Source organism: Pezoporus occidentalis, unplaced genomic scaffold (assembly GCF_034315485.1).
Source record: "Pezoporus occidentalis ecotype Australia unplaced genomic scaffold, CSIRO_AGI_Poc_V1 ctg4, whole genome shotgun sequence".
Lineage (NCBI taxonomy): Eukaryota > Metazoa > Chordata > Aves > Psittaciformes > Psittacidae > Pezoporus > Pezoporus occidentalis.
In genome coordinates, this window is record NW_026915724.1 from 3,247,403 (window position 1) to 3,274,213 (window position 26,811).

General features: G+C 39.2%; 1 protein-coding gene and 1 long non-coding RNA gene across 10 annotated transcripts in view; both read left to right on the forward strand.

Annotated features, from left to right (window-relative positions):
* Positions 1-26,811, forward strand: part of NCOA2 (nuclear receptor coactivator 2) — a 194,472-nt gene that overhangs the window by 46,725 nt on the left and 120,936 nt on the right. For 5 of the 9 annotated variants that reach the window (XM_062633210.1, XM_062633207.1, XM_062633208.1 and 2 more), the window contains exon 3: positions 24,816-25,060. The exons of the other annotated variants lie outside the window; for them this stretch is intronic. The gene's annotated coding sequence lies outside the window, so the exon portion shown is untranslated. The remainder of the gene's footprint in view (positions 1-24,815; positions 25,061-26,811) is intronic. 9 annotated transcript variants of the gene reach the window in all.
* LOC134171129 (uncharacterized) lies at positions 3,592-3,846 on the forward strand. The gene is made up of 2 exons (XR_009967494.1): positions 3,592-3,718; positions 3,799-3,846. It is a non-coding gene; the product is annotated as an uncharacterized LOC134171129 (long non-coding RNA).

Genomic DNA, 26,811 nt, shown 5'->3' on the forward strand with positions numbered 1-26,811 from the left:
TTTTTGTCAGTTAAACCTGAGATTTCTGTGCATACTCTTAACCTGTTAAATGTATTCCCCTTTGCCATTATTTTTGTCAAGTGTACAGAATAGATTATCCCTCAGTAAAAGTCTAGCTGATCTTGCAATGAATGCACAGTGCTATGGATGTAATTCCATATACCAGGACTGTGTTTGGAATTATCATTGAGTTCAGAAGCCAAACCCAGTACCAGATAATACCCTGCTGAAGGTGTCATTTAGAGATATTACAGCTAGATCTTTATCGTTTATGTAATACTGAAAGATGGTAGCCTATGTCCAGTTAAAGCAAAAGTGTATGTTCAGTTTAACTGGTGTGTATTCACTTAGCCCAAGGTAAGAGTCATCACTTCTTTTTGTTGCAATAAACCTTTAATCTGTTTATATTCTTGCACCTTACAGGCGTTGATGCTTACAAGCCTGGTGGGATATTTTCTAGGCAGTTGTGCTAATAAGCATGCTAATAAATCTATCCACTCAATATATATGAGGGTTAGGCCTTGTCTAGTCCAGGCTTTAAAGGTGTGATCCTGACTGATTTACCTAGCTCGATCTAATTAACACCTCTAGTTAATGAGTTAAAGCCTAGGGGGAAGCTTAAGCATTAACTTGTGAGGTTTAGCACTTTTGGAAGAACAATTGCTTTGTCTTCACTAGAGTTTTAGGAGTTAATTAGGTCAAAATAGGTAACAGTTCCAACATCACTCTTAATTTCCAGGCAAGGCAGAACTTCAACTGGGCACTTCCAGAATTTCAGGCTTTCTGTGATTCAGTGCAATTTCTCTGTTCTCATCATCTTTTGAGAGTTGCAGGTAGTACCACACAAATGTGATGAAAGTTGCCATGCTTTGCCTATCTACCAAGAATACCTTTCTCCTAGGAAGGATCTAATAATGACCATATAAAACTCAAGAGTTCAATGATTAAATTTGTTTTGCATTAGAAGAAATGATTATGATTAGGCTCTCTGCCTGTCTTAGGGCTTCATCACTTGTTAGTTTTGAATTATTAGCCCTTTTAATATATATTGGCAAATATCTCAAAGGGAGGAGGAATAAATGTCTCAAAGACATTTATAAAAACAGAAGGTCAAGTAAAGGAGAGAGACTTTATTAGTACTTTAACTGAAGAAGAAAAAGTGTGAGACTCTAAGGAGCTGGCGTAAGTTAGGGTGATTTCATAAATGTCTTGAGCATGGAAAGAGCTTTACAAGGTCAGTCAGCCTCATGGCACAAACATGTAGGAAAGTGGGATTTGTTAGTCATAGTGTTTGTTGAATGACTGTTTAGCAAGCACATACTATTTTACAATTAGATTTACCTTCAGCAATCTGTATTAAACAAGGTGGCTGTTTGAAGTCAGCAATTTGTTGTTTTCCTGTTGAATTAACTGATAAATTTAGATTTCAAAGGTTCATGACATTGTCACTAGTAAAGTCAAAGCCTAGTCTGAGATGATGGACTAAAGTTGCTTCAGAACAAAAGTTAATTCAGAACAGGCTTGCAAATTCATTTATTTGTTAATGTTAATTTGTAGGCTCTTTCCAAGGTGTTCTGTAGGTGTGTCGTATTTGGGTGTAATCCTCCATGTAAATGTTTTTATTTTTTTGTGCTAATAAGACTTTTCAAGTAGTTTGTGTCCAGGTGTCAGAGCAAAGAAGTTTTCTTTCCATATACAATAATGGGGAAAAAATATTCAGGTGCAATTGCAGGGCAAAGATGCTTCAGCTTTCTGGGAAGCATCAGTCTGCCATCACAGTCAGAGTTGGTATATGAAACTAGGCTCATCTAAATCTTTCGTATCCCTTTTGTTTTGTAGAGTGACATGATGTCTTGATTTTCTCTATCTGGGAAATTGTGTAAGACTCGAGTCTTGATACTAATTAGATCATTGATTGTGTCTCATCACTCCTCACTGTATATGAAAATCAACATGCATATATGTATATAAGGGTTGCATAACAGCATCAGTAGGCTGGTCACTTTTCCAGTGTATGTAGAAGTGCTTAGCAAAGGACATTTTTTAATGAGGAGTTTGTTTGCTTTTTCCCATAGGACTACTGCTTCGTATTTGTAATGTTATCTGTTTGTTTAGATAATTGGGAAGAAATGGAATTTTCTTTGCCTGTGAATGTGTTGTATTTTCTGTTAACTCAGAAACTTGTTTGTTGCATGATGAGATGAAGCCTCTTTGGCAAATCTTAGAAGTATCTGATATCCGTTTCTAACGTTGTCACTGCCTTGGAAAGGTTTTCATTTAAAGCATTCCTTATGTCAGTCAAATTGCAAATGTGATAATCTGATATTTATTGCTTTTAGTTAAAATTTTGTTAAATTCTCAAAAAAATTGAAAATGTATAAAATGTCTTAAAACTTTATAATAAAACATCTTTTTTAAATCAGTCTTTTTCTACTTTGAGAGCATAGCTTCATTTTTTCCTTGTTTCTTCTGTCTCCTTAATGAAAAGGATCAGCCTGGCTTCTGTTGTTTATATCTCTGTGGACTGATATTATTCCATTGTCCTGCTTTGCTGTTTTATTCACTTTATTAATAAAGAAAATAAAGTTTAATGGGTTTATATGTTTTGGTTTTTTTTTTGTTTGTTTGTTTTTTTTTTTTTACAGATTAGGATGCTAATTTAATAACACCTTTTAGGTTTTTTTATGCATGGCAGATCTTTAGTACATGAGTAATAATGGGAACAGGCTGGGGTGGGTAAGATACACTGGAGTTGATGAGCAGGGCTGCAGGGTGCCAGCCATTCCAAGCCAAAGCATTTTTGTTCTTAACTAATGCCATCAGCAAATCAAACCGTCCACATTTTTATGGAATTACGACCATGTTCCACAGAAGTTGCTGACAACATTTAGGGATTCAGTGATTCTTTGAAAACAAAATTATTTTGGAGGGCTTTAGTGATGCTCGTCTTCAATTTTGAGCAGTGATGGAGTCCTCAGTCCCTGTGTGTTGGTATGCAGATGTTAATTCTATAATTGCACTAATTTGAGTACAGCTGTGATTAACTTGTGCAGCAGAAAACCCCCTGAAGTAGTAGTCCTCAGTTTCGCCATTCTCTGCTTCTCATTTGGAGATGAATTTTTAGTTTTTCCTTTGTGTTGTGGTTGGAATCTTACTGTTTCCCTTTGGTTCACTTTCCATTCCAATAAAATGAAGGGTGGTGAAGGAAGTGAACTTTCTTCTCCAAAAGGCAGCTAGATGGAAATGAGCCAAGGATCAAGTTAAGGCGTCTCTTGTGAAATCACTGTGGACTTTTTAGAGTTCTGTTTCCAGTGTGGACATCTGATCCAGGTTATAAATATATAGCAAAGAAGGGAGGGAAAAAAAGCAACTATGTATACAATCACGGATTAGGTTTTTTCCTGTGCTGAAAAAGTGAACAACTTGTATAACACAAAACAATCCAAAGATCAAAAAGCACTTGATGAGATTTAAAAAAAAAACTTGATGACTAATAGTATGTTAGGTGGGGAAGCTGTGGGAGTTAGTTAAAAAAACAAACAAACAACAAACAATAAAAAAAAAAACAACAAAAAAACAAACCCCAAAAAATTATCAGAGATTTTTGTTCTATTCTTTTCAGTTCCTTGGTGAAAAGAGACTTTTAAGATTCATCTCTTGCTGTAAGGGAATTGGAAGGTAGTGTGCTGAGCAGTACTGCAAATTCAGTGAATATTTTGTGTGAAAAACGTGAGTGAAAACATCATAATATTTTACCCCAAAGTCTACTCTGAGGAACATTTGCTTCCATAAGGTAAGCTTTGAAAAACAGCCAAAACAACACAAACCCCCCAAACACCACCACCACCAGAAAATCCCTCCACCTCACATGTAGATTTATGATCAGAAAACTGAAACAGACCTAAGCGTATTGAGGACATCTGATGTTGTCAGCAATGGTGTTATTAATTATCTGTGATTTTTTTTAAGATAACCCTCAGGGAAATGATTTTAAATGTTTATGACAGAGTGTAAGATGAAAGTCACACTACAGATGAGAACGATTTGACCGTCCAAGAGATGAGCAAGCAGAGAGGAGGATATTGTGGGAGATTTCAAGCTGAGGAGTACATACCACGTCTCCCTCTGGTTGTACTGTAACTTTGAGTGTTCTAAACACAGAGATGGCAACTTCCTTACATTTTGCATCCAGCTCTGAATAAAAGGCATTACATCCCACTGTGTGAAATAAAGAAACACACAACTGGAAGTGCTGAAAGTTTCAAGTCATGATCAAGTCTGAACCAGTTAGGTACTTTTTATTTTTTTCCTCCTCCCTGTCTACATGGATTTATGTTTATAACATAAATGTATAACATATATGTAAAATACCTATGTATTTTACACTGCAGAAAGTGTGAAATATACAAATGATAAGTCACATGCTTTGACAAAGAATGGCTTAAAAAAAGCCCACAACAACAAACCAACATCCCACAGAGGAAAGTGGTAGTTTAAAAGTTTTAACATTATGGAAAATATTAAGCCAGTTTGGAAATGGTGTGTAACAAATCAAAGGTGGGGAGGAAAAGACAAATCTATATTTGGAAGCTTGTGATTGTAAGAAAAGAAGGAGCAAAGCAACCCACAGAGAAAGTTAACTTAACAATTAACAATACAGAAAATGAGGAATGTATTTTGCTGTTTTTTTTTTTTTTTTTTAACCAAAAAAAAAAACCCAAAACAACAACTCACTGTGTTTTGATATCCTGAACTGATGCTGAACCACTTGCCTTTCCTGGCTCATCAAGCTATGAAACAGCAGAGTCATTAGGCATACAGGCTTAGTTTTCCAAATTCTGTCTAAAACTTCATGTTATTTTCTGCAGAGTTATCTTGATTTTTTTCTGTTATTCCACCACTACCCCCAAACTTGTCACATGTGGAAAATCAAGATACACTTGGAAGAAATTTAATATTGTCTTGGGCAGGATGAGCTGCTTATTCTAGACTTAACAGCCTGACTCTAAATTTAGATAAAATCTTGAAAAGGCTGACCAAGGACTTGGTTAACCAGGAATTAAAAACAGTGCAATATAATTAATGCTAGAAAATACAGTTTATTTGACATGATAATTTCTGATTTTATCTGGAGGAGCAATTAGTAGTTTTCATGTTATATGCTAAGATACAGTATGTTCCAGAACAGAGCTCAGATAAACCTTGGGTGACTAAGTGCAGAGGTTGCTGTCCAGCTCCTCCTCCCCAGAAGTAGCTGTGCAAGGACAGAACAATCTTCCCTTATCTTTTTGAAGGGTATTTTTTGGTTTTGTTCTTTTAACCCAGACCCATTAAAAGAAAAAAAACAAACCCAAACAGAAACAGACTTGGGAACAAAGGGTAGGAATTAGTACTTTCTTCTCCTTGAAAGAGCTCTCTAACTGTAGTCTAAATAAAAACACATTTGCTGTCACAATTTGTGCATGTTTCTTCCAGTCATTCTGCACAGTGAAATTCATATGCAGAGAGAGCAAATGATGAGGATTTGAGTACTGTGGTATTGAAGGTGTAATTGGAGCCATGACGGTCATTCATTCTGGAAAAGTTTTTAGATGGTCGCATGGACCAAACAGTTGGGGCTTGTTTTGCACAGAATTTAAAAATACGTAACAAGGCAAACTCAGTGATACATACCTGCTGTGTTAACGCTGGCTAATTAATGCGTTCTAAATGTGGAATTACTGAGCAACAGTTTCACATAGAACGGAGTTACTTATTTGGTCATATGCTCTTTGGTGTTTTGTGACATGAAATTAAACTTTGTATGGAAAAAGTCTGCAAATGATATAGAAGTGTTTGAAATTATGAACAGTGAAGAGAACAAGCAAGTGCTACAGAGCCATATGGGTCACTTGACAAGTGGTAGCAAGGTAACAAAATGTGCATTTGAATACAGTCAAATATGAAGTCTTACATCCAGAAACAAAATTATGATGGGTGGCTCTTGAATCCAGGAGTTCCCAAATATTCCTGGTGAAAAGAGCTAATACAAATGTGGTTATATAAACAGGAAGCATACAGCAGAGGAAAGATGTATTGCAACAGTCAAGATGTTGTATAATTTCTGTATTAAGCTACAGTAATTATTTAGTTTGGCACCCACATGTTGGGTTCATAAATTGGAACTACTCCAAGTAGATCTTCTGATTAAAAAAATCAGAGAAGAGCTGAGAAAGCTGGGTGCGCTTCTCTTCAAAAAGACAAGGCCAGAGTTTGAAGACATGACCTTCTTCTGCCTCTGTGCTCCTACACAATGAACAGTTCTGCAATAGCAGGCCCATAGGTTAAGCAAACAAATCCATAAGCAGATCCGGGGGCAGGAAGGTTAGATAAACTTAATTCAAAACTAAAGGTGCAAATTTTTATAGGAAGGATAACAGCAGAACATTGCACTGCCATATACAGTTGATTTCACAGCAACTTTCAATCAAGATCAGGTGTCTGTCTATGAAGAAAAGCTCTACTTCAAAGATTAATTAAAAAAATCATTTAGTTTTATTGCCTGTAGTTAGATGGTTGAATCACAGTAGATCTGGTTTACTAATCTCTGCTCTGTAATGTGATCAGGTATTTGCTTACTACATGTCTTAATAGCATGAAGGGAACCCAAAAGGGAAGGTGGGAAGCATCATCGTTATGAAATCCCCAGTTCATAACATCTGGCTTTTCATTTGAGACCTGAATGAGTTTATTATTTTTAGTTCACAGGCATCTTGAATTGGGGATGTTTAATTACATTCCATTTGTATTGAAGCTTATGCTAGTAGTCCATAAATGAGCAGTTCAGCAAGAAATATGGTGCCAAAGAATCAGAGGTTGCCGTTGCAGTATATTTTTAATGTATTTCACATTTAGTTGGGAAGTTTTTCATCAAATGCCTGTTTTCCAAAAATGCCTGCTTTATTCTTTTCCAAAGCATCCAAAATGGATGCTTCATTTACATAAATTATAAAATATTTTCTTCCCTGTTCCCCCTCCCCAAAGTCTGATTTATTAATATTTTAATGAAGTTTTGGCTAAAGTCTTTTATATTTTTATAGATATAACATTAAAAACTATTTATATATAAGATAGATAAACATGTAGAAACATGTACTTATATATGTATATAAAAATAAATCTGAATGCATAAAAATTGTGGCCTGTAAAGCTGACAACCCACATAAAAGGGGAAAGAATGGGAGAAGGTAATATTTTAAGATGAATTGTTAGGGTAACATTTGTTATTTATGCCAGCAGATCTCAGTGTGAATATGAAATCTGATTTTCATTTGCTTCCATCTTTACCAAGTTTTTGTGGTAGGTGTCTGGTACTGCATGCTGTGCTTAAGAGGAGGCAGGGGGGCATATATATTCAGAAAATAGTCTTATTTAGGAATGAAAACAGAGAGAGTAATTGTCTTTCAGCCCTTCATAGTATCTGTGAACCCATATTAGCAGGTGGCTGTCTTGATTGGTTTTGCTTGCTTTGTGAGCTCAAGGTGCTGCAGATCTGTTCTGGGCCTGCAAAGTGTTTGCTTGCCCTGTCTTCATCATGTGTGCAGTCATGATGCCAAGTGATGATTTGTTATTGTTGCTGTTGCTTTTTCCAAATCACAATAAATGACATACCAAAACCCCCTGAAAGAATACTTACAGGTGCAAAAGGTATGGTGCAGAAGTTAGAAATGCCAATATTCAGGTTATTTGGGCAAGCGTAGCTCTGTTCCCTGGCTGTGTATGCATCATACCATGGGCTTCAGCTTTGCCACTGCCTACAGTTTTACTACTGGACCCTTATTTTAATGAACTCAGATGATGGATTCTTCATAGAGGTGCTGTTGGATTGCTGTGTTGCTGGTAGGAGAAAATGGATGGTGAGAATGGAGCAGGGCAAGGATCGCAGTCAGAAAACAGTTTCCTGACCAAGGCAGCTACAAAGAGCTGAATTCTGCCCTTGGGCTCTACCACCCACTTCCCATGTGATGCTCGCATGTCACTCAGCTTTTTAGTTGGTCGGCACTAAATATGCATCTTTCTTGCATGTGCTCAGCTCTGGGCTGATTTGCAAAGATGCTGAGCACTCAGTCTTCTCAAGGAGAAGCTGTGCTTTGAGTCAGGAGATGATGTGCTTTGAATATTTAAATAAACTAATTTCCTAAGTACTGTGGAAAATAAGGGCCTAAGTTTCCATAATAGCCACCTACATTTATATACTGCCTGTTGCTCATGCTGGAAGCAGGCATAATGCTTATCCTAAATGCAAATGACGCTGTAAGTGAAACAGGTCAACTTACTGATGAGCTTAATAGAAAGTTCTCTTGTGAAAGTAATACTCAATACTGAATACTTCTGACTACAGCAATAAATGGTGTGCGCAGTCATGCACTGGGCAATGAAAATGAGACAAAACATTGAACAGAGTGAATATTGCACAGAGGGTAGCACAGTTGGAAAAAGGCACATATGTGGTTAAATGCATTATAATTCATTCATGTGAGGACACTTGATGTGATCAGGCAAGTTAAGTTAGGTCCTAACTGAAGAGCTTGGTTTTCTAGTGTACTTTTTTGGGGTAGTATACTAACATGGAAACAAAATGAATAATATGATAATCCTTATTATCACATGAAACCTGTTTTTGATGGTGCTAAGCAATTTTGTGAGGGTTTTTCATGCTTTTTCTTCTTGTGGTTTTATAACTGGACTCTGTTGAATGCTGAAAAGTTTTATGGGGCTGGAAAGGAAGCAGTGTCTCTTTCAAGATACAAAGTTAACAGCAGAAAGCTGTAGCCCTAGGATCACTGACTTCCACTTGCTGTCTGTAGATGGTTTTAATGGCATTAGTCTCCTGCAGATACTCAGTTACACTCATGGCAAATTAACTATTATCTTGTAACTGGTTGTAAATACCAAGGGGCAAAACAACTCCAAAGAAACTCATTTATGGTTGGAACCCCAAGTCCTCAACTGTAAATATTAAATGTTTAATTTCATTCCCCTGTCAGTCTCAGTTCATTGCCTTCAGCATTTTGTCAGCTCTTTTGGGTGATGGAACCCAAAATACATTCATTTTCTGAGAAAGAAGGGTTCTGGGGCACGATGAGGACCTATCAATGCAACTAAGTACAGAACTTGTTGATACTCAAAAATGTGGGTATAGAGAGGTTTATTCTATCTCTGTAGCTAAGTGCACACACTTATACATCTTGTGTGAGTGCTCATGCTGGTTTTTGTTTTGTTGGTGGCTGTGATTTTTTACTTTATTTTATTTTATTTTATTTTATTTTAATTTTATTTTAATTTTATTTTATTTATGTCCTTTGAGAAAAATCTTACAAGCTCAGAAAGAAAATTGCTGCTTTGGAACTGAAATGAACAGTTAAGAATGGCCATAGTAGAAAAGATTTGTATGGCAACAGAGTTTGCTTAGAAGTCTATGTACCGTGTACCTTTTCTTTCCCCCTCTAATAAACCACCAAAATCTTCATTAGCTGCAGTACTTGTGCACACCCAGAAGTGAGTTATCAGATCATCTTAAGTAGATGGTGTGTATGTAGCAGAAAGGAAACCAGTCTAAGACAGATCGCACAGTTTTTTTGTTGTGCTCTGCCGTGTGAAGGGAAGCTCTGTAGTTCCAGAAATCTAGATGTGTTCATAGTAAATTAAAATGTATCGAATATCCAAGATTAAAATTAGTAAATAAGTAAGTATTAACCAGTATCACTTGGGGTTGCTCTTTCTGGTGTTTTTCTCCTTGAAATAAAATTATCAGCTTGTTCTGATGATCTAAAAGTCCAAAGGTGGACAGCCAAGAGAAGATGAGGGAGTAAGCAATCGCAGTGACCATGAAAGATAATGTGCACACTGGAAGAAATGCTATGCTTTCAATGGCTAATACTGTCATATACAGAGACCATATAATGTAATTTTAATATTTAAACTTTGCTGTTCCATTGTCAAATTTTACAGCTCCATTGCCAAAACACTCTATTAAAAAGACAATTTTGTTTAATAAATGAACTAATTTTGCTCAGAACAACTTCAGCAAATGGGTAATTAATCAGCATGATGGAAGAACTATGGAAATTTTTGCATGCATTATTGATAGTGACAGCCAAAAAAATCGCAAGTAAACAGTAAGGGACAGCTGATTTGAGACTAATTGATACACAAACACTTTATATGTTGAAAGCATGTTTTCAAGCAGCTGCTTGCTTTGTAATTTTAGGTAGTGTTATAGAATTTAATTCTAAATATGTTAACAATTGCTGCATGAAAAATACAGTTGTTAGATCAGTATTTCCAGAATGTCGCTTTAGGTGTGTTTTCATTCAGGGTCTCAGCCTCGTCTCTTGATAATCTTTGATGCTTGTGACCAGGTGTTCTCTGAGCATCCCACTGCCTCTTTTGAGATTATTTACCTAAAACTAGATGTGTTTATGTCTATATTTTGAAGCAGAAATAGATAAAGACTTACAAGTGACATTTTGGCATTAGTGCAGATGCTTCTTGCAGAGAAAGCACTATTGAGAAAACTCAAGGTCAAACTCCCTGACCTTATTTGTTAATGTTGCTGCTGTTAACTGAACTCTGTACAGCCACATTCTCTTGTGCGCTTACTACTGTTGCCATTCCTACTTGAGATTTCTCTTCTAGCTCTGGGTGTCTTTAGCACATCTCTGAATGAGGACTCAAACCCAAATTGCTACTTTTCTATGGGAGAGATTTTGAGCAAAGTTTTTTTTCTCCCTCTTCTGAACTGTTTTAAAAGACTGGTTTAGAAACTCCACACTGCTGCATCTCAGTCAGAGTATAACCTTTTCTGGGTCCGGGTCCATTGCCAGCTTTAAAATTAAAATGAAAGTGAACATTTCTAGTCAGTTTAAATGTCTTGTGGGTTTTTTAATGTTATATTTAAACATACATGTAATGACTATTTAGTTTTGCCTCCCCTTTTTTCCTATTCCAAGGAAGCTCATATGGTCAGGTATTTAAAAATAACCCTCTGAGAAAAACTCCTAGAGTCATTTACTCATGCAAAGACCCAGCTGAGATTAGACTAATGTTAAGCCATGGAAAGCATTGGGTTGCTGCTTCCGCCTCTCTGGGCGAGGCCTGCGATGCTGCATTGGTGATGCTCTGTTGTCATGCCTGTCCATCAGCCAGCCTCTGGCTCATCACAACACCAGAATGTTCCTGCAACAAGCATGACTGGCTGACTCTCTTGCCTTGTCTGTTACACCACAGCTTTCAAATAACTTGTCTTTCCCAGCTGGGCGATAGCTGTGCAGCACCCTTTCCTTGAGCCCAATAACCTCTCCTGTAGCTTTCCCTATAGCCTTCCCTGCTGGGTCCATGTCTGCTTCTTCCCTAAAAAAATATGAACATAATCTTCTTAAGACTTTGAACACACACGGACTATATTTCTGACACATTTATTAATAAGAATACTTGTCACTGCTTTAATGATGATATTAGTATCGTTTGTTTTCTCCAGGGCAGTGGCTACTAAAGTTGCTGCTAGTCACTCTGGAGTGGGGATGAGTGCGAGCCATTTCAGGGACCCTTATAGGACAGTATTCAGAGGTACTCAATCAAGCAGGATTCATTCCTGGGTTTAGTTACGTGGTAGGCTTGTATTTGCATACAGATTTCCTTTGTTTTTCCATGAATCTGTTCTGACTAATCCTTTGGCCTGTATTTCATTAAAAGTGTTGACTGCAGAATGATGGTTTTCGTAACAGATGAAACAAAACTTTTCCTTTTTTTCCTTTGCATGTGCATGTACAAAATAAAAAGTACAGGATGACCTTTTTATTTGATAATTGCATATGTGCTTGACTTTGATAGGAAAGCCATAGTCTAAGAATACGATTCACTGGTCTTTTTGTAAATCAATGCCAGTGTGGTGCATCAGTTCTTACTCCCACTTATCCTCTTTATTCTCTCCCCTTCCCATCCCCCTCTACTCCCTCCCTATTTTTAGAGGCAACACAAAGCTGTTTTGCTTCAAATGAGGGACAAAGATTAGGAGAGTTTGAATGTTTTGCAGCAGATTTCTAAAAGGCTGATGAGCCGGTTTTGTACATTGTACTCCTAAAATGGTGCTAAAATATTTCTATGTTGTATTCAGAAATGTTGGCTTTGTTTACTGCTAAAATTTTTAATCCTGGCCCTCAAGCTATCTGCAAATTATGATTGAAGTTTGAATTGTGGCAGATCTGTTTGTGAGGAGTACAGATTTGCTCTCCTCCATACGAGAAACAGTGCTGTGTAATGTTCCCTGTGCTTTTGTGCAAATAAAACTTAAGTTCAGAGTCTCTGCGCTCGTGTGATCTGCAGACTGCATGGTGAGGAGAGGAGTATTAAAGAGGACTGTTTATGTGGTGGTGATAAAAATCACAGCTACTTTCAGGAGACCTAAAGACCCTGCAGATTTTATTAAACTTTGAAGAAAATCATGTGCATGTTTGCATGCTTATCTGAATTGATAAGTATATGTAACTTGCATGGAAGGATGTTGTTAAGACTGTTGATGTTCATGTGTGTGTCAGATGCACTTTTGCAGCATTGCAAACTTAGTACTGAGTGAGGACACTAGACCTTTAGCTTATGCGAATTGTACTGAATGTTTCATAAGAATTAGTTGTAACTAATTATTTACAGCACTTAGTAATGTGGGAAACATATGTGAGTTAGTTTGCAGTTCTTTTTATCATAAAGAATGCAATAGAATCCATTGGTAAAAAAATGGGACAATTAAAGCCAAGTGCTCTCAGTACAGACAGATACAGGGCCAGGAGTTTAGCAGGAATATTTCAGTTGAACAGAATTATTAATTCTTTCAATTTTAAAGTCTGAAATAAAAAAGTGTTGTGGGTGCTGTTATTCATAACTTCTGCTCTAGAAAATGTAAGAATGTGATGTTGGGTGTGTTTACTGAAAACTGAAGTTTAATATTTTTCCCTGGTTGTAATACAGCGTGCACCTGATTTAATGTGCAAAGTACCTTTTTACCAAGGCAGAACATTTTAATCGTTTCATCAAAGCCATCTAGGAACCCACCTTTGTTGCAGTTAAAAGCAAGTCAATCACTTCACCATGGTAGGGTTTTTTTCCTTCCTGAAAGCCCTGTCCTTCTGGAGAAAAAAATCATTCTCCTATATCAGGTTGCCATCAGCACCCTTTCAGCTTAAGGCCTTGCTCTGTCTGCCCCACGACAAGTTCTGGCTACCCTGCAATCACGAGTGAGGTGGTGAAACTGGCACTTTAAGTAGCATGGGTGCACAACAGTGAGGCTTGGAGAAGAGTTATTAAAATTTAAATAGTTATCCAGCTTGTTCATCCACCATTGTAGGAGATCTTGTTTTATATCTTTATGCAAAGCTCATCTGGAGGTGGGGAGGCGGGGGGAAGATATCTTTGATTTTAAGAAGAATTTAATTTGGCACTGCCACTGCTTGGTTGTTCTTTCCCCTGTATTGAACTGTCAGTTCAGGTTTTTGCTCTCTTTTAAAAAGGGTTGCAGTAACACTTAACTGGAAGACACCAAAGGTTCATCTCTTGTGAAGTTGATACTGGTAACAGGTTGTAAAGAATTGTGGAATCTACACATGGCTGAACGGATCTGGGCTTTTACAAAGCTGACACCCGGCCAGCTTTGTTCTCTGTAGACCTAATAAATGAAAGAGATTTTTCCACTGTCCTGTCACAGAAAACAAAAATGCAGCTTATTGAATTGGCTGTTCACTGCCAGTGTAGGAAAAAATTGTCATTTTCTTGCCCTATATAATAAAAGCAGTACTAATTAGCAGAAAGCTGTAAAACAATCTCATATGCTTTAAAAGAATTCTTTATTATTATATATGATTGTGATAAGAACTTCTAAGAACCTTAAAGGTTGTTAAACTTCTGCAGTCAAATTGCATATATTCAGGCAGCTTTTAAGCAGACAGGGGTTGTTACCAAAGTCTCTTTCAGAGTTTGCAGACTCATTTCTGACATCTCTTATGAAAGCAAAATAGTCATTTTCTTCTTTTTAAACTCAAAATAAACCTGTAATTGGTTTATAGGGCCTTGCTCTCAAGTTGATGGCATTTCTGTCCGTCTGGGATGCAGAAGGAAGAATAGGGGAAAGAGGAGAGCCCTTTGCATCTGGTTAGCAGGCCCAGCTCTGTAATTGCTTGGAGATCAAAGAATCATTTGATGGTGGCCATTAACACCTTCCAGGATAATATCCTCAGCTCCCTCTCTACCATCCTCCCTAGAGCAGCTCAAAAAGTTGGCACTTTGAAAGATCTGCCTCCTGCACAGAAGAAAGATATATTGGAATGAGGATTTGGGGTGCATGGGAAGTGGGATGAAAGAGGACATAGAAGAAATTTGGTGTGGGAAGCCCTAGTGTTACCAAAGGATGATTTACAAAACCTCTTGCAGGCTATTGGTAGGAATGGGAGGCTGATCATCCTGCAAGAGGAGAAAAACAGATAGTTAGGCATGCCAACTGGCCAGTTATTAAAAAGAAAAACGCATCTGAAGATTACTGGTTGCATGCTCAATGCTCTGTGTGCGTGCAGTGGCATGAGCCATGCCAAGAGTACTGCACAGATGTGGTGCAAGGGTTGCAGGCCTGTAGGGCTGTGGCCAGGCATGTGCATCTGCGTTTCCACACAGCCCCTGGTGGAGTGGCCACTTGGAAAACTGGAAAATTCAGTCATCTTGTTTGCAGTCATTAAGGCAGCAGTAAAACTGGCCTGCCTGGTTACAAACCAGTTGGGTAGCAGTCAGGTAAAAGGCCCTTAGCTTCCCAAAGAGTGGCTGAAGGGAGGAGGAGTGCTCATGTGACTCAAGGAGCGGATGAGGTGGGTCAAAAGTCTGGGAAATAGAGGAGGACGGAAATGTGGTGTGGGGGTGTTCAGGGTGCTCTGAAGAGGTGCGATGGTTTCTTTGCACCCTACCTTGCATGAGAGCGTTACTTTAACTTGGTGAAAGCTGTGGACTGCAGTTGCACTAGGCTGTAGATACGGCAGCTTTTCCATTTGCTTCCACTTGCGCTTCAGGAGCACTTGAAACAATTAAAATATTCTCTCTCTTGTGAGAGATACAGTTTATTCCATTTGTATTCAGCAGAAACAAAAGCAGTTCCCTCATTTTTGGGGATGTCTGCAGAAAGATCCTAGCACCAAAGAAGAAAATGAGTCATGAAATTTAGTCATAAAATCAGAGCTGGCTTGATTTTTTGAACAAACCAGTAGCAACTGTGGGGCTTTTTTTTTTTTTCTTTTTTCTTAGCCAGAAGTAGAAATTATATATATATATATGTATGCTATCTATTGTATAACAGATGTAAATATATAGCTATATTTTGTAGTTTTATATATACGCATGTGTGTATATCTATATAAATGCATATACATAGTATGGGCTACCTTATTTTTTAGTAAACTGAGTAGAATTATTTAATTTTAACCTTGTATTTAGATGCTGTACATTCTTTTTGATTCAGAAATTCAGGGGATTAATGTATAATAATTCTCTGTTTCTGTGTTGTAACTGCCACTGAAGGTAAGTATTAAAACCATTTCACGTTTGGAGAGATTATGTGATAAAGAAGCTGTTGCTTCATGAATTACACAGTGAGTTGCTGGTGAGTTGGCGTAAAGGAAGGAAAAAAGATGCTTGGCAAGAAATCCAAAAATAATAGAAACCAGGCAGCCCAGTTTAAACCAAAATACTGAAGTTACTGTAGTTTTTTTCCTCTTTGCTGAAAGACTTACAAATACTTCCATAACTGCTGCACTATCTAGTTTGAAGTGTATTAAGTGTGTGGTGTTCATGGTGACCAGCCTCACTGTCTGCAGAGAAGAGCAGTACCACTGAGGCCATAGATTGAGGATTGCCCTGGCCATCAGCTGTACTGGGTTTTTTTTTCAGTTCATGCACAAGGACACAGACCAGGCAAGCTTTATCACTAGGTGCATCCATAAGTTTCTGAGGGTGTTGTCGTCCTCCCCCGTCCCGTCCCGTCCAAAACTTTCTTGCTGGCTACTGCTGTAACCTGGTGAATTTTAGGAATTTATGTTTATGGTGTATGATACAGTTCTGCCAGACTAGCTATAGACCACTTACTGTGGCTATCAACCATGGATTATGGTTTGGAAACTGCTGTTTCGGGTATTCAGAGATTCTTCACACTCAGTAGGAGGGAAGCAGGAGATGGCAATAGTTATTGGGCAGTAGAGATATCTGTTTTAGAGGGGCTGTTTAGCTTAGTCAGGTGCACTCACCTGACAGCAAACATAGTCTTTGGGCTAGCAAGTATTGATCTATCTATGCAAACTGGAGAAGCATCAACAGCTGAATGAGAAGGTTTGGTGTGCAGGATAAATTAACATAATCTGGTAGAGGAAGAAAACTGGTTACTTCTGGAAATCAAAGTCTTTTTTCTTGTTATCTTGTCCACAGTCTTGGCCAGGTTGTTGGCCAGGTTGTTTCTCCATGTTGCTGTCTGTAAAACTTTTCTCACCCCTTTATGAACTGGTTTAATTCATTAATTTTAGGAAAAAAGTAAATGGTTTTATGCCAAATTAGTGAACTGAGCAGGTTTACTAAAGGATAGGATGGATGCAAGGGAAGGGATTGGAACACAAAAACCTTTTAATAGTTAGCTGTTAGGTTGGCTTAGCACCCTGCCGTAACAGCACACTTTAGACACTTCTGTCCAGAATAACATGGTGGTGTTTGGGGTATTTCCATGAAAGGAAAGATTTGTGGGTTCAAACACGAGATCTCAAAATGCAGATTATTAAGTTTTACACATGTAGCCCAGGGAGCAGAGGAGAAATCAGCATATTAGATCAGAGCTGTCAAGCTTTGAGGCACCAAACCCTCATTTGCTCACATAGTATCTGTCAGAAAATATGCTCTACTCCTTCTCATCATGGTTTTTGGGCTCAAAACCTACAATTTCTAAAGCTAAGCACACTACTCGAGTAGCAAGATGGTGTAAAAAAAGAGGACATTTTATTCAAAGAGTCTCACAAATGAGGCACAAACTATAATAAAATTTAATGATCGTTATTATACTAAGGAACCTGTGCATTGCATACATTTTGTATGTTTGGGAGCAATAAAATTTGTCAGTTTTAATTTTTTTTAATCCTGTGCTCTCTGGAGAACTGTCTTATGTCTTTGGCAAATGTATGAATTTCATCATGTATTTTTGGATTTCTGAAAGTTGCGAGATGAAAACTAAAGCATAATTTAAAACTAGTCATAAAACCCTATAGCAAAAGGGGGTTAACTCACAAAAACAAATGGACACAGCGTATTCCTGGCCATGATAATAAGAGTGGGATAACTTTAAAGGGTTTGCTTTGGTACAGTACTGCCAAATGTGTGCCAGGAGTCATCTTCACTCTGACATATGTCCTAAGAGCTAGTTCAGTGGCCAGAAAGTACTACAGGTGTATTTGCATTTATTCAAAGGACTTTCTGTTAGCTTTTATGCAATATATCCTTATGTATGTGCTGTTAACTCAGTTTTGATTTTATAACTCTGTGATTTAATTAAAAGAAACACCAAACAACAAACCCACACATAAGTATATAACTTCAGTTTTTCACAAATCTGAGACTCGAGTGCATTATTTTGAAAACTTAACAGACTATAACTGTATTTATTTTAGTTGATACCATATGGATAACGTACTACTATATAACCTTTACTAGCTTTGTAGCTATTTTTGGCATTGTCATTCATAAACTAAGATAAACATTCTCAAAGTGCATGAAGTGGGGTGAGTTTAAATACTGGTCTAAAATAAGTGCTTATGAAATGACCAACTTCAGGTCAGTCACAACAGCGCTTAAGGTGCTGGAAACTGACCTAAGAAAGTCAGTGGGGCACAGTAGCTGATGCCCATAAAGCTGTGATACTTTGACTCATTTTGTACTCAGTGTTTCCCTAGGTGCTTGGTAAAGAATGGAAGATGCTTTCAAGCTTAAAAATATTTAACTGAAGCTAAATTCCCTTGGACTTGCAATGAGGAATGGGTTAGCAGTAGAGAGTTGGTGTTGTGCGTGTTTATTGCATCAGACTTGGCTTACAAAACACAGGCTTCTTTTTATACGATGATGAGCCATAAAATTAAGGATGCTGTGCCCCAGCAGTAGGAAGTTGTAGGTGCTGTTGTCAGTATTGGTAACTCAAGATTTCTTTAAATTTATTTTTTTTTATATTATGCCCCAAGTCAATAAAATCAATGGGGTATAGGTATAAGGTTTTTATTCCATTTCAATCTACTTTTCAGTGTGAGGACAAGCTGTGAGCAGCTGTGTTCAATGTATTGTGGAGCAGTAACCTGAGTGTGGGAGTCTGTTTATTTGGCTAAGAACCATAATGTTTTATACTGAACTCGTTGTATTATATTATTTGAACAGATTGAAATAAAAGAGTAAACTACACTATACATGTTGATCAGTGCCTGAACTAGTTTTTTGTGTTGATGCTAATGTAGCAGTAGTTGTACTCTGCAATTCTTTCAGATACTTCTTGAAATCAGAACGAGAAAGTAATAGAGGAGCCAACAAGGAGAGGTGCCATGCTTGACCTCATGCTCCCCAACAGGGAAGGGCTTGTTGGAAATGTGACGCTCCAGGGCAGCCTTGGTTGCAGAGATAATGATATGGTCGAATTTGAGATCCTCAGGACAGTGAGAAAAGTGTGCAGCAAGCTCACTGCCCTGGACTTCAAGAGAGCAGAATTTGGTCTCTTCAGGAACCTGCTTAGTAAGGTTCCATGGGATATAGCCCTAGAGGGCAGGGAGGCCCAAGACTCTTGGTTGATATTCAAGGATCACCTGCTACAAGCTCAGGAGTGTTGCATCTCAACTAGAAGGAAGTGCAGCAGGAGGGCCAGGAGAGCTCCTTGGATGGATAAGGAGCTCCTGAGGAAACTTTGAAGGAAAAAAAGAGGCTTATAAAAGGTGGAAGCAAGGACAGGCGGCTTCGTAAGAATACAGGGATGTTGTCTGGGAAGCTAGGGACCAGGTTAGGAAAGCTAAGGCCCAGTTAGTATTAAACTTGATTAGGGATGTTAAGGATAACAGAAAGGGATTCTATAGGTGCATAATGAATAAAAGACAGACTAGGGACAACGTAGACCCTCTCCAGAAGCTCTCAGGAGAACTGGCTACACAGGATTTGGAGAAGGCTGAGGTTCTGAATGACTTCTTTGCCTCAGTCTTCACTGGCAAAGGCTGTGACCACACCACCCAAGTCTTGGAAGGCAGATGCAGGGACTGTGAGAATGAAGACCCTAGGCCCACTGTAGGAGAGGATCTGCTTCGAGACCATCTTAAGAACCTGAATATGCACAAGTCCATGGGACCTGATGAAATCCATCTGCGAGTCCTGAAGGAGCTGGCAAATGAAGTTGCTAAGCCACTGTCCATCATATTTGAAAAATCATGGCAGTCGGGTGAAGTTCCCGACGAGTGGAAAAAGGGAAATATAACCCCCATTTTCAAGATGGGGAAAATGGATGACCCAGGGAATTACAGACCAGTCAATCTCACCTCTGTGCCTGGCAAAATCTTGGAGCAGATTCTCCTGGAAGGCATGCTAAGGCACATGAAAATCAACAAGGTGTTTGGTGACAGCCAGCAGGGCTTCACTGAGGGGAAATCCTGCCTGACCAATTTGGTGGCCTTCTGTGATGGGGCTACAGAACTGGTGGACAGGGGCAGAGCAGTTGATGTCATCTGCCTGGACTTGTGTAAAGCATTTGACACTGTCCCACACGACATCCTTGTCTCTAAATTGGAGTGACATCAATTTGACAGATGGACCACTCGGTGGATAAAGAACTGGCTGGATGGCTGCACACAAAGAGTTGTGGTCAATGGCTCAATGTCCAGCTGGAGACCAGTAATAAGTGGTGTCCCTCAGGGATCTGTGTTGGGACCGGTCTTGTTTAACATCTTTGTCGCTGACATGGACAATGGGATTGAGTGCGCCCTCAGCAAGTTTGCCGACGACACCAAGCTGTGTGGTTCAGTTGATATGCTGGAAGGAAGGAATGCCATCCAGAGGGACCTTGACACGCTTGTAAGGTGGGCTGATGAAGTTTAATGATGCCAATGATGGAGTTTAACCATGCCAAGTACAAAGTCCTACACCTGGGTGGGAGCAGTCCCAGGCACAGCTTCAGGTTGGGCAGAGAAGAGATTCAGAGCAGCCCTGCAGAGGAGGACTTGGGGGTGTTGGTCAATGAGAAAATGAACATGAGCCAGCTGCAGTGTGCGCTTGCAGCCCAGAAAGCCAACCATATCCTGGGCTGCACCAAAAGGAGCATGACCAGCAGGTCAAAGGAGATGATCCTGCCCCTCTACTCTGGTCTCATGAGACCTCACTTGGAGTATTGTGTGCAATTATGGTGTCCTCAACATAAAAAGGACATGGAACTGTTGGAACAAGTCCAGAGGGGTGCCACGAGGATGATCAGGGGACTGGAGCACCTCCCGTATTAGGACAGGCTGAGAAAGTTGGGGCTGTTCAGCCTGGAGAAGAGAAGGCTGCGTGGAGACCTCATAGCAGCCTTCCAGTATCTGAAGGGGGCCCTTTAATGATGCTGGGGAGGGACTCTGCATTAGAGACTGTAGCGCTAGGACAAGGGGTAATGGGTTAAAACTTAAACAGGGGAAGTTTAGGTTGGATATAAGGAAGAAGTTCTTTACTATAAGGGTGGTGAGGCACTTGCATGGGTTACCCAGGGAAGTTGTGAATGCTCCATCCCTGGCGGTGTTCAAGGCCAGGTTAGACAAAGCCTTGGGTGTCACTTAGTGAAGTGTGTCCCTGCCTATGGCAGGGGGGTTGGAACTAGATGATCTGAAGGTTATTTCCAACCCTAAGTATTCTATGATTTGGAGATTTTGATGATTGAAAGTTCTAGTTTTGTAGGAAATTATGTTCCTTGTGATGATTTAAAGAACATCCCTAGACAAACTTATTAATAACAGAATTAATTTTACTATGTAGAGAAGAATCCCTCATCAAATTATGCCAGTACGCTGATCATAGCATATTCAGTCTTTGGTGTGGCTTTTGTGATAACTGTATTAGAAATAAAAATTTCCTGAAGATGTTCAGGGTGTAATTCTTACTTGAAAAATACAACTTAGGGAAACAAAAAAAAAAGGAATCTTGTTACAATGAATCAATGAATTAATGGTCTTGGATGAATCTTTGCTGTTGGGTAAGATGTTCAATACATTTCAGCTAGCTGGCTTAAGTCCTTGTGAGAATACACTTGTCCTAAGGATGATTAGTCTTTTTGATGATTAGTTCACTGCATTGAGCCTCACCTTTTTCCTGATGTATATAACAGGGTGCTTATATATTCACAAATCTTATATAAATACATGCAGTCCTAGAGCCTTTTCAAGCATTCCCATTATCAGTGTTTTATGACTTACTTTACATTAAAGCTTTCCTACTCGATGTAGTTTTAGCCCATAAGTATTAATTGTGATGACAAAATAATCAGATTAGGTAATGTGAAACAAACAGATATAATTTTTGGAGATCTGCTGGATTTCACATGAGTTTTTAGGAACACTATATAGCGGTCTTTAGGAACTGAATCTATCAGTTGCTTACAGTCGAAAGAGAGCTGCCAGTGTCTCATACTTCTGATCAGTTGGGCAATGCTGTATGAATGGAAATAGTTTCTTTTCCTTTTCCTTCATTGAAAAAAGTCCTTTGCTGACAGCAAATATGTTATACTCTGCCAAGTGAAATAGTGCATGAAATTCTGCTCTCTTTTTTAAAGAAGAAGTTTCATGTGGTTTCCATGGTTGAACGTTAAAGTACTGAAGTTTCATTCAACCTAATTATATTTTTCATCTTTACTGGAACTAGTGATCAGAAAATTATTCTGACCTCAAAGAAAATAATCTAGCTATTATAGATGCTTGATAGCCAGTCTCTCTACTTAAATTTAATTGAAGGTATGATAAAATTATTTCTTAGTAATTTTTGAAATAGGAATTGTGCTTTTAATGCTTTGTTAGTTTTACACACTGGATTTGAAGCTTCTCAATTTATTTTTGTAAAAATAAACATGGATGTTCTAGGAGTTAGCATGTGGGTCGCGTACATCTTTTGCCATAGTTAGTAACTGCTTTTTGAAAATTAGGTACATCAGATGTCTCTAGACAAAATATGATCTCACAGGAATAGTTAGCCATTCCTTGGAAATAATTATTTCTTATTGAAAAAAAAACATCATAGTGCATTTAATCCAGTAATAATAATAATTTGGATCCATCCATGAGCATGTGATACTGCTTTTCTCTTTTCTTGGTCTCCTCTTCTGGACCATGCCTGTACAGAAGTATTTATAATAGCCATTGGGAAATTGTTGTTGTTTGCTATTAAGAGATCAGTAAAAAAACCCTGTAAATTGGATTTTGTTCTAAAAGAATGTGTTTGTTTTGAGAGGTTTTCTTCTTTCTGTATATTACTTGACAGTGTGTTTTTCATGCTGAGGTAAGTAACTAAATGGAGAAAAGGAAAGAAAAATTTTCCCAGGGTTTCATACAAGAAGATTTTTTCCTCTCTGGGCAGGGGCAGATGATCCACAAGCAGTAGTCTTGTAAGAAGTTACCCTCCCTCTTTGTAACTGATACATGACTGCTCCTCATTTAGTGGAAATGGGAAGTCAAATGGATGTGCTTAAATTAGCTCTGTTAGCTGTGTGTGGCCTTTATTGGGAATGAAGCTAACCTATTTTACTTCAGGTTTTCGTGACCTAGAAGTGTTTCCTGAGCAGCTGTAGAGTTTCAGGCAAGCATTAGTACCTCTAGGATTAAAATGATGGCACCTGAAGGAATGCTAGCTGGACTGTGTGCTGTCACCTAATGTTAGAACAAGTCCAGAGGAAGCCACAAAGATGATCAGAGGGCTTGAGCACCTCTCCTGTGAAGACAGGCTGAGAGAGTTGGGTTTGTTCAGCCTGGAGGAGGCTCCGGGAAACCTTATAACAGTCTTCCAGTACCTAAAGGGGAGCTGTAAGAAGTGACTTTTTATAATGGCATTTCCAGATTAGTGACAAGACAATGGGAAATGGCTTTAAAATGAACGAAGGTAGGTTAGATATTAGGAAGAAATTCTTTGCTGTGAGGGTGGTGAGACACTGGCACAGATTGCCCAGAGAAGCTGTGGATGCCCCATCCCTGGCAGCATTCAAGGCCAGGTAGGACGGAGCTTTGAGCAAATGGAAGGTGTCCCTGCCTACGATACAGGGGTTGGAGCTAGTTGAACTTTAAGGTCCCTTCCAACCCAAACCATTCTATGATTTTATGCTGTTTGAACATTGCTTGTAGGCATGCAATAAAACTGGCGGTGAAGACAAAGACAACTTCCATGGCGTTCACTCTGGCACTGTCCGTCTGCAGCCAATGCTTCTCAGTTTGACCACTGGTCTCAGGTGTTAATATTTGCACAGTTCTCATTTCAGTATACTGAGTGACTTAGGATATTATGGGCTGAAAGGCAAGTGCCAGAAATTGCAGTAAGGAAGGATGCCCTGATACTTCTCAGCATAGGATGTTGGTTGGAGTTTTTTTATAACTCTGCAAAGCCTCTGGGGTAGGCAGTTGCGTGTAGTTTAATTTGTTTCCCTGCCAAAATTATTTAGCTATCTGTAAGAATATGTAGAAAAAGTTATTTCTCTTCTTTTAAAGAACCTTTTTTGGAAATGCTCCGTGTCCCTCCCTTTGAAGCAGAGCCTAGGAGTTTGATGGCAGTGTGGGAAGCACTGGAGATAGGCACTGAGGAAGAAGAGTGACTTATGAGTCATGGCTTTGCCTTTGTCAGCCCTGTGAAAATCTCAGATCTAACCAAACTGTAACCTTTTAAAGAAAGCACCGTTGTCACATGCTGTCTTGAGCATGTGAGCACTGTATGGCCTGGAAGGGAAGGTGGAGCTGAGGGGTGAAACTAATGCCTTGTACCCCAGCACCTGAGAGCCAGAAGAAGACCGGTGGGGCACTGGCATGCACAGGTCCCTGGCATGGTCCCAGTCCCAAAATACTGTAGACTGTGAACAGGGGAGATGGACATGGGGTAAGAGTGAGAGTTAATATGACGGTGTGCTTGGGAACAAAGGAGAGAAGAAGAAATGAGAGTCAAGGGGAGACTGTGGCACTGCCAGCTAAGCGTGGAATTGACAGAGCCAGGAGAGATGAAAATCCTTGGGATGGGGAGAGACTTGGCATGGGTGCTGAAGGTAGGAATGAAGAAGTACTAGGGCTTGAATCAACATGGGCTGGAGGATATGGCTTGAGGAAAATGGGCAGAGGAGTTCCTTCTGGAAAGTCTTTTTCTATAGAGATCTTAGAATATAAATAAATACTCTTTGATTTCATTAGAAGATCCTTGAAAATATTTTTTTAACCATCACCTATGGCTAGTCCCCATGCAGAAAACTGTTTTGCATTTGCAACTGGTTTACTCCCTTGCCACAAGAGCCACATGGTATTTCTAAAGATTTCGGTCCCACTGCTGTTACTTGTAGGTGTCTGTGACTGCATCATACAAGGTGTGAGGTGTGAATTTCTTTTTCTAGAAGTGGTGAATGAAAACTTTTTGCAGTGTACAAGTGTCCAAGTCACAGAATGTCAATACTGAGATTGTCCTTGCAGAGCAATTTTTTTGGCCCCTCATGAGGAAGCCTTACAATTTAATGGTATCTACCTCCTGCTGACGTGCTGGGCTTTTTTTTTCCACAGGACCCCTGCCTTGTTCCCTGCACAGGATGGACTTGCTCTGGGAATGAATCTGGTTGATGCGGTGGAGAGAGCTGTTCTCTGTAGCACCCCTGCCTCACTTCCAGCAGAAGTCGGGACACGTGTGGCAGGCGAGGCAGGGGATTGCAGGAGGCAGAAGCCGCTCGGGTGCTCTGTGCAGCTGCATGCTGCCCTGGCAAACAGGACTCTCTTCCTGGCTGTGCTGCAGACTTCCTAGGTGATGCTAGGTAAGTTCCTCAATCCTGGCTTTTCTCATGTCTTTGCTAACGATGTGTCTTGCTTTCTTGTGGGTGACTTGAGATTTTTGGATCTGATTTGGAAAAGTGCTGAGCACTGATAATTGCGAGTGAGGCAGTGGGGGTTGAGGTTTGAAAGTGCTATATAAAGCACAATGCAATGCTAAGCGCTGTTGAAAAAATTAGGTCTGAGTTACGCCAAACTGGAGACAAAGTTGTCTTCAGAACAGGAGAATCATTTTGACCTTAAAGCTGTCACTGCTTTCCTTAAGAATTCAGGAATAATAGGAATAGTTATTCTAAGAAGTAACAGAGTAACAGTAGGACTAACCATTATGTTGATGAAGCACTCAGCTTCAGCATTGAATTCACAAAGAAATTACTTGTTCCATCTTCCAAAGAAAATTTGACTAGCTTGCAGTAAATAAGGTATTGGACCATACACCAAATACCAAAGGTAAAACAGATTACTGTTTTGATTAGTGGTAATTCTGTATGCTGAATGAAGCAGAGGTGCTGTGGAAATGGTATGACATAACTGCAGGTATACTGTGCCAAAGAAGCAAACAAAGGTGAAGTTTAGGTTTCTCTAAAATGTACTTCTGATATTTCCTTCTGTGAATGCTTGCCTCTGCCGATTGGTTTTAGTGTACATGTTTGTATCACGTTATCTGATTTGGGGTGCAAGAAGCACAGCATTTTTTGATACTGGGAGCTCAGATAATATATATACATAAAACCAAAATAACATGTAAATTCATCATTTGTTGCAGGCACATGCCTCTTGTGCCTGGTTACTGTATCAGATACAAAGTAGACAGTGTTTGTAATGCCCACTATCAGAATGGCTTGAGGTCAGAATTTCATCTGCAGTTCTTCAGGCTCAGGATTTGTATTTTCCCAGTGTGATGTCCGTAGCTAGCTACAATGCTGTTGTAATCAGTAGATAACAGAGAATTTTTTGGCAAAGGCACAGTTAAGCTAAATATTGTTTTAACTTAGCTAACCTGAGTGCAAAATATCTCACATTAGATCAGATTTTATGAATTAACCAAGAGCATGTCTTTGGTGCCTAGAAACATGGTGAGCATGTTTGCCAGATAAGCTGTTACACTCTATTGCAGGAGAGAGAGACAGTAAAAGCTATGAAGCTTTGGTAATGGCTAAATATTATATTAAATACACAGAGTAAGAATGCATGTTCCCCTTCCAGCCTGCTTGTAGGGGATCTACTACATATGGCTCTTTGAAAGGCTGCAGTAATGCTTGAGGAGCCAAGCAGTATTTTTAAGTGCTGCTTTCTAAGAAAACCTGAGTTATTTTTGTTTGACTACTGCTGTGCAGTGTGAGTCCTGCTTTAAATCTTTCAACATAAACAAAAAAGGCAGGAGGGGGCATGGGGGAAACAATCTGCATTTTACAAGCAGAAGTTCAAAACTGAATTATTTGCTTTACCTAGAGCATTGAAAATTATGTTGCCATTAGACTGATGCAATAACACGCATTAGGAAAGGATGGCACAATTCGCAGAGCCTGCTGGAGAAGAGTACGGGACTGGAACAGCAGGGTGTCATGGGCCTGCAGGGCAGCTCACTGGCAGACCTATGCTGTGAATATTATCGGGTAATATAGAGAGAGGAAAGCCAAGAAAAATACAAACTCTGCCCTTCCTGCGTATCCCATAACATGGGGGGCCAGGAGGAGGAGGACGACTTGTTTTATCAATGCGCCTACTTTATTTC